Raw genomic sequence first — 594 nt, 5'->3', positions numbered from 1 at the left:
AAAGTGAAATCGCTGCTATAGCAGCGATTTTTTGTTAAGGAATTAAAAAAAACATAAAGAACAAGTTTTAAATTACATAAATTTCCAACGGCAGCCATTTTAAAAAAAAAAACCAAGTTTTTTAAAGAAAAAATCGATGCCGAAGCAGCGATTTTCAGTTTTATTTTTTAAAAAAATTTTCATTTAATTCTCTGAAAGGGTAAAGATTTTAAAAAAAAGCTTTTTATGAAAATCGCTGGCTTCAATTTTATTTGTTTTTTATTAAATTCTCTGCAAGAGTAGGGATTTTTTTTTTAAAAAAATAATTTCTTAAACAAAATCACTGCTAAAGAAAAAATATTTTTTTGAGAAAATCGGCAACAATTTTTATTTCTTTTAGCGGAGCGGCGTCAATTTTTGTCAGAACAAAATCGCTCCGTCAGGAGCGATTTTGCCCTTTTGGTTAATTTTTTTTTATGTGCCGTTTTTGTTTTTTGAAGGAAAAAAATGACCCTTTTAGCTTCGGACTCCCTTTTTGTTGATATTTTAATTCATTAGAGTAATAAGGTAACCATATTGTCAAACTACAAAGGATATAATGTTTTTAAAGAATTT

This window comes from Solanum tuberosum, unplaced genomic scaffold, assembly GCF_000226075.1.
Source record: "Solanum tuberosum cultivar DM 1-3 516 R44 unplaced genomic scaffold, SolTub_3.0 scf00682, whole genome shotgun sequence".
Classification (NCBI taxonomy): domain Eukaryota; kingdom Viridiplantae; phylum Streptophyta; class Magnoliopsida; order Solanales; family Solanaceae; genus Solanum; species Solanum tuberosum.
The sequence above is the reverse complement of the archived record's forward strand: the minus strand, read 5'-3'. Positions refer to the sequence as shown.